The sequence below is a fragment of the Ptychodera flava genome, chromosome 2 (assembly GCF_041260155.1).
Source record: "Ptychodera flava strain L36383 chromosome 2, AS_Pfla_20210202, whole genome shotgun sequence".
Taxonomy (NCBI): Eukaryota; Metazoa; Hemichordata; class Enteropneusta; family Ptychoderidae; genus Ptychodera; species Ptychodera flava.
Window position 1 is genome coordinate 8,400,182 of NC_091929.1, and position 11,310 is coordinate 8,411,491.

Sequence of the window (11,310 nt, forward strand, 5' to 3'; positions counted from 1 at the left end):
AGAAAAAGTTACTGAAGCGTTTCTGAGATACCTGCGTCCACAGCATACGGCCCACTATGTTGGCCATATTGGGCCGCGCCATCACATTAGTACGTTGTGCCAACAGGCACAAAGTACTCAAATGTGAAACAGACACCCCACCTAACTATCCTAAATGTTTTTGTGTCGAGTTTGTGTTTGATTCGTTTCGAAAATCTTTTCCTTCATTCTTATCCGATTGTTTGTGTTAATGAAATGTTTGTTTCGTTTTGGATATTTGTAGAGAAGTTTGGATTAGTGTGTACGGTAATGTTTTGTTTGTGTGGGGAAAACTTATGGCGAGACGCAGCCGGACCTATGTTGTTACAAAAGTTGATAGAGTCGCCCTTTGACGCTTGCGTTTCGAAACCCGAGTGTGGTTTCTCATCAGTCGCAGTGAAGATTCTTTCCTTAGTTTGTGTTTGTGAAAATTTATTTTAATGCATTTTAGTGGTCTTGCTTTCCGATTAGCGAGGCAAGTATATTAATTTGGTCACGTTGTGAGTCCGTTTGGTGGTTCGGTTTGTTTGTTCTATATTTCTTTACTTCGGTAAATTTTGTTTTGACTGGTGTGTCTTTTAGATTTTTGCGGAGGTTTGTGAATTTTAGGCAATAAGTACCACTGCGGGGTACCGATTTTTTGCTCACGTGTGAACACGTGAGCATATGTCGCAGCGATGTCTGTCTGTCTGTCTGTCTGTGTGTCTGTGTGTCTGTCTGTCTGTCTGTCTGTCTGTTGGTCCATTTTCTCAAAAACGGCTGAACGTATTTCAGTCAAATTTGGTAGACATCTTCAGAATTCAAATGGCTAGAACTGAAAAGGTTTTGGTGGGCGTGGCTTGGATATTAATGAAGTTATGAAAGTATTAATTTTTCTGTTACGCCGCGTATGACAAGTGAAAACAATCGACTGTTTGAGGGCGCTGTGAAATGTGCTTGTCCAGGTTGGCTACAGCTGGATACATTTTACCCACAAACCCTAGCGGCATAAAGCCAGTCTTACTGCACTTACTGTACTTGTACATTTCGTCTCCCCGCCATCGTCGCGTAAATCAAGTTATACCGTCGTATCATAACGAGCACATAGTTCTTCGCTTGTCTCCACAGCCTTTCTGTGCTGTGAGTACGCTTATCCGGCTTTTTGCTGTACAAATTCTGAGCGTGATTTTGATGGACTGTCGGTGTGGTGTCGGTAAGTAATTCAAAGTAATTTGTGTGTGATGTGTTGATTCTATGTCGTGATTTGATGTATGCACCTTTGTTCGATACCACGATTTGACTTGGACGCTTTGAGTTTACGGTTGAGAAAGTGAATAGTACGGTACATGCATCAAAAGAATCGAGAAGGAGCGCGACTGTGACTCGATCGCGACTGGGAGCTGTAGTTCCGAACTTGACTTTTTCATGGCATAGATTTGTACGGTCGGCTCTTGCCCTGCGTACCCTGCTGTGTGTTTCGGGCGTTACACGGCCCCCGCCACTATCATCTACATCATCACATCTTTCATCTAGTCTAATGAGGTCTTCCAAATCCTTTGTATTCATTTAGACCCATATTTTTTGAGCAACGGCTTTTGAGATTTTCTGGCGCACGTTTGTTGGCTCATTATAAAGTGAGTCTTGGGGTCGACTGTTCAGAGATGACAGCTGTAGTTGCTTCATTGTAAGAAGGCAGACAAGGCCCTCTGTCACAAACCTTAAAAAGTCTGTAGCATGATTGAAAGAATCCATTACTTTACGCTTCACTGTTCTGTGATTAAATGTTTTCTTGGCGTGCGCCAATGTCAGCTACGCTGGCTCCTCTGTAGAATTCATCCATTAGATGTGGTGGGGCCGTGTAACACCTGAAACACACAGCACGGTACGCAGAGCTAGCTAGGTCGGGTAGATTTCTGTGTACGCTGCACTGTCTCCAAAACCCACGTGGGTCCGGCCCGACAGCGTATCCCTTAGCGTACACGAGAGGTCCTGCACGAAGAATAACAACTTGACTGGTGTCAATGTTATTACTATTTCATAAAAATAGTCCACGTAAAGATTGTTTTGTGACAATCGATGAGAGTCATAGGCTGGTTAGGCTAATTTTGTCGTGGCACCTAATTTTGTCGTGGCAAAGCCATAGATTAGGGTTAGGGATTTTAGATTGGGCAATAGTTTTCGTTCTCGTAGATGTCGCGGGGACATGGATATTCTAGGTACACTGGTAGCAATGATGAATAGTTACTATTATTGTTTGTGTATAGGGTCTGTTGTGGTGCTCCGAAAGGGTTTCAGGTAATATTTTCATGATATCGTCATATGTCGTGATAGGGTTTTATGATCAAGGTTCTTGTCTGACTTATATACAGAACTGCGAACGATACCAGTTCATGCTGAGAACACAAGCTTTATTACTGAACACGCCGTGAGATAAAAAAGGCGCCAACCGGAACACAACTGTAGCAATTACATATAAAGGCGCCAAAGCGCATGCACCGAATGTAATAGAACACCAAAGGATAAACTTTTTTTGGCGGGAGATTATAGTCCACAGTCATTGATGAAAGTTACCGAAGGATCTGATTGGTAGACGGATAACACATAGGCTCTGCTTAGTCCCATTAATAATGTTCAAATGATGTGTCATTTGTTCTCCGACATTCTCCCGGCGACGAAAGATAATCATGAAAACTTTCAATATGAATTATCAATAAATGATTCGTTTGAACAAAAAACTTAGAAATTTCAAAGAGTTAATTGACTCAAAAGTTACAACAATTTATGAAAGTTCGGATATTCTCATCCTTGCTGCAATGGCTGCATCTCTGGACGGTCTCCCCGACTCGGGCGGGTCATTGGTTTTCTCAGCAGAAATTTCTTGCCGATGGATGTCTTCCCGCTCGTTCACATCTTTGTCTTCAGATGATGACAATTCTTGAGAGGCTACCTCAAGAGGGTATAACTTGTGTATAGGGCGGTTGGTGTGTCCCCTGGCGGTGGAGATTTCAGCTGATCGCACCAACTTGTCACGTCCATAAACAAGTCTCTTCACAGTCCCGAGCTGCCATTTCATCCTACGTTCGATATCACTATGGATCAGTACAACACCTCCCACTTTAATTACATTGTGCTTGTTTCCGGAACCGGAGTGACGTTCTCTCAAAGCTGTCAAATACTCGGTTGACCATCGCTTCCAGAACTGTTGTTGGAGATTTGACAAATGTGCGTAACGTCTGTTAACATCATTGTGGTTTCCAAAAGTCGGGTCTTCGATTTCTTCATCGGAGACTGTGATGTATGGTAGTGAGGTCAAGCTTCTACCATGTAACAGGTGATTTGGGGTCAGACTAACGTCATCGTCCGCACTGGATGAAACGAAGGTGAGTGGGCGATCATTTAATACAGTCTCAATTTCGGTGACGACGGTAGCAAGCTCATCATACGTGATGAATGATCGACCGAGAACCTTTTTAATCGCATTCTTCGTGAGACTTATGAGCCGCTCCCAAAAGCCGCCAAACCACGGCGCACGTTTGGGTATGAAAGTCCATTTCACTCGCTGAGATGAGAGATAATCTCGAACATCAGGCGTGTCGAGCAAGGAGCGTATCTCCTCGGCTCCAGAGATGTACGTCGAGGCGTTGTCGGATAACATTCGGCTAGGCAGGGATCGTCTCGCAGCAAAACGGCGAAAAGCGAGTAGAAATGTTTTAGTCGTCAAATCCGGTACCAATTCCAAGTGTATGGCCCGTGTAACCGCACAGGTAAAAAGGCACACGTATGCCTTGTTTTGTTTACCATCAATAGCCTTGGTGAGGAGAGCCCCCGTGAAGTCGACCCCCGTCACACTGAATGGAGGGGTGATATTCACGCGATATGCAGGCAGCGGAGCTTGGACTGGGTTAGTGTACGGCTTTCCTTCAACTTTAAGACAGGTAACACAGTTGTGAAGAATCTTGCTAACGATACGTCGTATTTTCGGTATCCAGTACTGTTGACGAATTTGTGTTACAGTCGACTGGACTCCTCCATGGAATACGCGTTCGTGTGCTTTCAGAACGACAAGTTTAGTGAATTCATGGTGAGGAGGTAGCAACGCTGGAAATTTCGTGACATAGTCCAATGCTGCATTGTGTACACGGCTGCCACATCGAAGTGTGCCCTCGTTATCGAGAAATAGGTTGAGTTGTTGAACCAACGGTCCGAACCTCTTCACATTCATCCTCATGGAATGAATAGTGTCTGTATATATCTCAGATTGTACGTCTTTAATCCAGATCTGTTCAGCATGTCGTATCTCGTCCGGTGAGACTGCTCCTGACGGCGTGTCTCTCTTTCGCTGCAGTCGAGATTTGAAACGAAATACATACGAAGTAACGCGGAATAGTTTGTCTAACGAGCTGAAACGAGTAATGTCCACCGCGTATTGTATGCCAACGTCAATTGCGGGGTCGATTTCCGTGTTTGATGAGCCGATGTTCTCAGTGGATCGGCGAGAAAGATCCTCAACGTGTTGTATTTTATCGGCAACCTCAGCATCGACTTGTGTGTGAGGTTCGATCATGAAGTCGTCCGTTGTAGCGATATGGTGCACTGCGCTATCAAACAGTTCACAGATTGGCCAGTCTCCATTTTCTTTCAACCAAGTAGGGCCGTTCCACCATAGAGTAGAATTGGCTAGTTGATCAGAAGTAATGCCTCGAGTTAACAAATCAGCTGGGTTGTCAGCGGAGGGGCAATATTTGTAGATGTGACGAAAACCATTGATCTCCTTGACGCGATTGCTTACGAAGATCGGCAGCTTCTTGACACTGTTGATCCAATACAACGCAATTTGACTGTCCGACCAGAGATACCGCTGTGTAATGTTTATCTTGCCGGAGAGAGCGTTTATTACGAATTTGCTGAGTCGAGTGCCAATCAGGGCGGCCATCAGTTCTAACCGAGGCAGTGACAAATCGGACGTTGGGGCGACGCGTGCCTTGGCCATAACGATAGAAGTTTCACTTGAACTGCGGAGATAAACTACAGCTCCGTAGGCGGTAGTGCTGGCGTCAGCGAAAACATGAACTTCGCAGTCGTCGTTATCTTGATTCCCTGAGAAGTATTGGCGGTTTATTGTCGTCTTGCGTGTAGCATTCAAGTCCGCTGCGATCTGTATCCATTGAGAGTTCAATTCAGCATCGAGCGGTTCGTCCCAAGGGAGCCCGCGTTTCCATAGTGACTGTACAAAGAGTTTAGCTTTGATGTGAACTGGAGCTACGAAGCCCAGTGGGTCGTACAGTGTAGCGGAGGAACTGAGAACATCTCGTTTCGTTATCAATTCATTTGGAATAGGCTCGCTATTATTTTCTGAGTAGGTCATCTTGTCGCTATCTGGTTCCCAACGCAGGCCGAGTACTGGTACATCACGAGAGGGTTCGTAGATATCATCCTGTTTTGCGAGTTCACATAGTCGTTCACTGTTGGACGTCCATGAGCGCAGCTTGAACCCACACGACTGCATGAGGTGGTTTGCGTCGTTGTAATATGACACGGCCTTTTCATCAGACTTGGCACCGTCTATCACGTTGTCAACATAAATATTATGTTTGAGGTCATCAGCTGTCGGTATGGAGGCGTTACTTTCCAAGTGGGTCTTGATTACAGCGTTGAGCATGAATGGGGAACAAGCCGCCCCAAACAGGACAGATTTGAATTGATAAACATCAAATGGACTTTCGGGATCACGAATGTCCGATAACCAAAGAAATTTGGTGTATTGACGCTCGTCTTCCTCTAGACGTATGTTTAAGAATGCCTTTTCAATGTCACTGACGAAAGCGACTCGGTTAGCGCGAAATCGTAGCAAAATGGCAGGTAAATCATTGATTAATGACGGCCCAGTTTGAAGACAGTCGTTTAGACTTGCCGAGTCAGCATTTTGTTTGCTACTGCAGTCGTATACAATACGTATTGGAGTGGTAACTGAGTCCTTCTTGACAGCTCGATGCGGCAAATAATGTCCTTCAGTTTTGTTGTCATCTTGAATCTTCTCAACGAAGTCTCGGCGCAGTTGATCGGTGATGATATCGTCATATCTCTTCGTTAAGTCAGGGGTCAAACGGCGAACCATAGCGCGCGTGCGATTTTCAGTTGTCGCATAGTTTGAAGGCAGTGGCGGATGATCAGTTTTCCACGGTAAACGGGCAATGTATTTACCATTTTCAACAAGTAGATGAGTGTCCCGATATGTTTCGAAGTCGGTATTTTCATCATTTTGCGAGTCTGCCTTCACTCCGATGAGCTCTAAATTCCACCAGTTTCGTATGTCATCGTCGGTGTGTGTTTCTACGTTCACGTGATGAATATTAATGTCAGAGTCCAATTTCCCACGCTTTCCAGTAGGACCGGACAACAAGTAGCCGAACTTAGATGATATTGCAGTTGGACCTGCCCCGCGCACGATATGGTTTCCAACAAAGTTCCAATATTGATCAGCTCCGATGAGTACATCAATTTCCATAGTTTTAACATTGGAAACTGGGTGGGCAAGCTTTAATCCCCGTAGATGGTCTGAGTTGAGTATTTCTGCTGACACGTGGTTGAATAGGTTGGATGAAATCTCGGGAATTATCAGGGCGTTGACAGTACTGGTATGCCCATTCTGTTCGTGCAAAGTTACCATGGCACTTTTCATGGAATGAATTTGTTTCGAATTGTCCCCGAATGTTGACAGGCTCACGTTCTCATGAGTGTCCGATTTCAAGTTGAGTTTGTCAGCAAATCGCTGCGTGATAAAGTTCTGTTGGACCCGTCGTCGAACAGCACGGTAGCGTTGATAGTTTCCTATCGCCGACCGACATAGGAATGACTGCCGTCTTGAGGAGAACCGATCCGTTGGGTGTAGATTTCCCCTTTGTGTCGTCTGTTTTCGCCAATGCCACATGAACTTCAGAAGTTCCCCTTTTCTCAGACGTTGTAGCTGATTTGGTGTCATGAAGGGTAGAGTGATGTTTACGCTTGCAGATCTTGCAAGTGTAACGAGACTTGCAATCGCTCACGCGATGCTTTCCAAGGCAATTGTAACAGAGACGATCGCGTTTGACAATGTCTAAGCGACGTTTCGGGTCGGTGACAACTTGGCAATCACTTGTGTAGTGATTTCCCTTACAAAACACGCATGTTTTGATTCTCAAAGGCTTTGTTGTGCGCGTAGATGCGGCCTTAGTATGAAATGAAGCGGTCATATTAGGCTGTGTTGCTGTGTCCGCAACCGATAACTCATCGAGTGGAACTCCGGCTTGAATGGCGTCGATTTCCCGTAGGATGGCTTTGCGCAACTCTGGTAAAGTCCAAGCCTTGTTTCCGTGATCTCTTGCGATTTGTCTCGAATATTGTTAGGTAGTTTATCTCGAATCATGGGAATGAGAAGTTCTCCGTAAGCGTTCTCTTCTTTGCCAAGTGATTGTAAACCGCGAATATGACTTTCTAATGTGTCATAAAACAATCTCAGACTGTTAATGTCACTCGTAGGTTGAGGAATCTGCCACAGTGCAGTCATGTGCGCATCGATGATCAAGTGATTCTGTCCGTAGCGTTCGATGAGTAGCTCTAAAGCATGGTCGTAGTTGGAGTTTGTCAAGGCGAGACCGCTAATCGTACGGGCAGCTTCATCAGTTAAAACGCTGCGTAAGTATGTGAACTTTTGAATGTTCTCGAGGTTCTTATCATTATGGATGGACGATTTGAAAGTGTCGTAGAAACTCACCCACTCGAGTACGTTTCCCGAGAAAGTTTTCAGCTGTAGTTTCGGTAATGCGACCGTTTTCTTCGATGTGTCTTGAGTAGCGGTGTCGGAGTTCGCCAATGGGCCAGTCACATTGTTCGGTTTGTTGTTTTTGATGAAATCAGTGATCTTGTCGTTTCTCTCGAATATCTCGGACATGTAGTCGCCGGATTCTTGGCTCGCAGCATCGTAGCTTGCTTCATCCGTATTATCTAAGATATCTTCTTCGATCTTAGTTAAAGATTCGTATTTCTCAGTCAGTTGAGTGTTCAATGCTCTGAGTATCCTGTGAGCTTCAGTCTTGTTCTCAGCTGCAGCGAACGTTGATGTGAGTTGTTCTGCACGGTTGAACAGCCTCGTCATTTGGGCACGTTGTCCCCTGCGCTTGAGTTTCAACTTGGCCAATTTCGTTGCCAGTTGCTCGGCTTGAGTTGGTTGCTGCTCCTCGTCAGACATCCTAATCCTGGTCTCGGCACCAAAAAATGTCGTGATGGGGTTTTATGATCAAGGTTCTTGTCTGACTTATACACAGAACTGCGAACGATACCAGTTCATGCTGAGAACACACAAGCTTTATTACTGAACACGGCGTGAGATAAAAAGGCGCCAACCGGAACACAACTGTAGCAATTACATATAAAGGCGCCAAAGCGCATGCACCGAATGTAATAGAACACCAAAGGATAAACTTTTTTTGGCGGGAGATTATAGTCCACAGTCATTGGATGAAAGTTACCAAAGAGTCTGATTGGTAGACGGATAACACATAGGCTCTGCTTAGTCCCATTAATAATGTTCAAATGATGTGTCATTTGTTCTCCGACATCATAATAATATGTCTGATCATTTACATACTTTTTTAGTTTCCTATAATGTGGGACAAGCTACTGAATTTCGATGGTTGGTACTCAGTGGCAAAGACTGTGCTTGGAAAATGCGTTACCATCAAAAGCGAATAAGAATGTAAAATGCCCCCAAAAATCTTCCAGACCCCCCCCCCCCCCCAGGATATCAAATGGTCCACCCCATAGGTGGGAAAGCTTGTATAATGAAAAAATGACATTTATTCATCATATTCATAACTTCCAGATAAATATTGCTTGCAAGATCCTGTGAGTAGGCCACCACTGTAATTGTTGATAGATCAATAAAGCCTGTCGGCTGGTAGGAACTGATCAATTAGTGTGTGTGTGTAGTGTGGAGATTTCCTGACTTTCCATCCTGTAAATTTTGACAATTTTCTAAAGTACAGCTTGTAAAAAATTACACAAGTTTAGTAATATGCAGATTAATTTTAGTGCCCTTTCTTATCCAGCTTTGAGTGTTCAATGAATCATTATGAGGACAAAATGGTAATGTGATGAAATGTCACAGGACAAAGTGATGATAAACCATGAATTCATTTATTATTCATGAAAAGTATACTCTATGAGTGAACTAATGAGGTTTAAATGGGTCCTAAAAGATAAACTTAATTTGATGAGATTTACATCCGTGTGTTGCCCTTATATTTCATTAAAACAAAATGACATGTCATACACACATCAAAAACATTATAGATAGCTATTTGAAGAGATTGTTGGACATTGAAGTTGTGTGAGAAATGTTAACAGAGCTTTCGATAATGTTGTATCACTGTTCTAGTAAATGATATGGCACTTCATGGAGTCAACAAAATTTATGACAGTGGTCATTTTAATCCTTGGTGTTATGTTTTTTTTCATTTGCAGAAGTGGTCTATTGATGATTACATCACCACAGGGCATTCATTAGGACATTCCAATTAAATCCACATATTTTTTGGTGTGAGTTCATTCACTTTTGCCATTCTTTGTTAGTCCATGCAGCTTTTCATTGTGTGTGCATTCAGGCATCTAGGTAGATATTTCAGACATGCCCAAACCGATTTCAATTTGTTCTTTGATACTATCAATGCCATCAGGCAGCCATTATGTTATATTTTGTGGCCATTCACAAAGATATGTCTGACATACCTGGACCAATGTCATGCAAACTTGCCTTTGTAGGAATGGTGTCGTGTCATCAATGATGAACTTGTTGGTCAATAATTTCCATGAAAAAAATGGAATAAGTTCTTTACATGTTGTAAAACATCAAATTCATCTTTTTTGCCAATTTTTTCACTGGTACAAATATGTATATTTAACAGGATGCAATGGATGTCTTACTTTGATTTTTTGTTTCTTTAACAGATTATACCAGGAGGCCATATACGTGGTGACATTCACTCGCCCATAGGAGGCACAGCAATAACTTGCCCACAGGAGGCGCAATAATAACTTGCCCATAGCAAGGGCGCAATAATAACTTGCCCATAGGAGGCGCAATAATCATTTGCCCATAGGAGGCGCAAACAATAACTTGCCCAAAGGGGTACAACACAATCACTTGCCTATAAGAGGCACAGACTGCCCAGTTGAGGCACAGTTGCCCATAGACGGTACAGACTGCCTGTAGAGGCGCGTTCAAGATCACAAATTGATAGTCAACAAGCATTGGTTACAACATTGCTGATAGTACTTTGAGCAAACACTGTTGTGGTTAATTTCGCATTTAGATCACAACTGATTTGACATTGATAATATTCAGTATTAACTTGCAGAAGAAAAAAAATAAGGCAGTAAAGTTTTGTCTTTGTCTTCCTCAGTGTACATTGTGAAATTATACCGTGAATATTTAACAGCACACAAGTTAGTGCTCTATCATTTACTTCCTGATAGGAAACAAAAGTATTGTTTACAGGCAGATTATTTGCAATCAAATAGAATTACTTCAGCGTACTGAATATATAAGGAAGACTGACATTTCTCTACAATTTCTGAAAATTGGCATTCATTTACTTCATAATAAACAAGAACAGTCATACCACATTCTATCATTGTCTACTTATTACTGACAACCCTTTTAACTGCTTTTTTCTGTCTAGGTCCAGCTTCCCCAATAAAGTTGGACCTAAATTTTGTAGTGAAAGGGTTCAACGTCTAAACTGCACAATATTGACAAGCAATAACACATTCATAGTCTACAATCTCAACAAACACAATCATTCTTTCATCAATACTTCAACTTTTAAGGTTTCACTTTTCATAGCATCAGAAGAAATCAAGGAAGCAATAAGCAACATCAGTCAAATTATTATTTTTCTTCCTATACAAGTGCTTGAATTGACTGTAAGAACTTATTATAATATTAAGCACACCCATAACACAACGTTACTATAAAAGTACAATGAGAGTAAAAAAACTGAGCATAAAAGCAAAAAATGAAAGAAGTAAATTGTACATGCAACGAAAAAGACAGTTGCAGACTCCTCACAGATGTTACACAAAGGTTAATGTCGAAGGTGATGGTAATTGCTTGTTCCGTGCTATAAGTCTAGGACTCTATGGAACACAAGATCATCATCATGCAATAAGAGTACATACTGTTGACTATGTAATTGAACATTGGGACAGATATGAGGATCCAATTAAAGGTGAATTAAAGGTGAAAGAAGTGGCATATTGTCTCTCAAGATGACTATA

The 11,310-nt window shown here is 42.7% G+C and overlaps 1 long non-coding RNA gene across 1 annotated transcript; it reads left to right on the forward strand.

The window, feature by feature from the left end:
* The first annotated feature begins 874 nt into the window (after positions 1-874).
* On the forward strand, positions 875-10,656 carry LOC139152723 (uncharacterized). The gene is made up of 3 exons (XR_011556695.1): positions 875-1,210; positions 9,496-9,570; positions 9,979-10,656. It is a non-coding gene; the product is annotated as an uncharacterized lncRNA (long non-coding RNA).
* Positions 10,657-11,310: the final 654 nt, after the last annotated feature.